Genomic DNA, 605 nt, shown 5'->3' on the forward strand with positions numbered 1-605 from the left:
ATACTCGGTTCTTCGCCCTCAGAGCAAGCTCCGGGGTCCCCTAACTGTCCCACACCAACTTCCCAGCCGCATCCTCCCGGCGCCCCGCTTCTGCGCCACTCCTCCACGCTCCTGAGGCGCCGGGAGCCCCCACATCCTCCCCTGCCCGCGCCCGTCATTGTCCACACTGAGAGCGGGCTCCTCGAAGCTCTCGCTTTGGTCACCATCCTCCCTCTGCCCCTGCCCGCTCTTTCAAAACAAATCCGACCTTCCGGATTTCGCCTGCCCGAAGACTTCCCCGGCTCCTGACGCTGCAGAGCTCGGCCCCTTCGCCCTTGGACCCTCCTCACGGCCCCACTGCAGCCCAAGCCCCCAGCGCTCCCGGCCTCTGCAAATGCTGTTCCTTCTGCTCGGAACGCCCTTCCTCGGCTTCTCCCTCCGGCCCCACAATCCGATCCAAGGGCCCCCTTTCCAGGTCTTTCCTGAAGTCTTGGACACCAGGTGTCACCTCTCCCGGGAGCTCCGGCCGCTCGGTTATTGCCCCAGGTGACTTGTGGTACAGGGTGTCCTCGGATGCGCCTTTGTGGCCAGGGGCCCGGGGTCAGCCTGGAACCTAGCCGGCGTGG

The sequence above is a fragment of the Fukomys damarensis genome, unplaced genomic scaffold (genome assembly GCF_012274545.1).
Source record: "Fukomys damarensis isolate Sample0158 unplaced genomic scaffold, DMR_v1.0_HiC HiC_scaffold_34, whole genome shotgun sequence".
NCBI classification, from domain to species: Eukaryota; Metazoa; Chordata; class Mammalia; order Rodentia; family Bathyergidae; genus Fukomys; species Fukomys damarensis.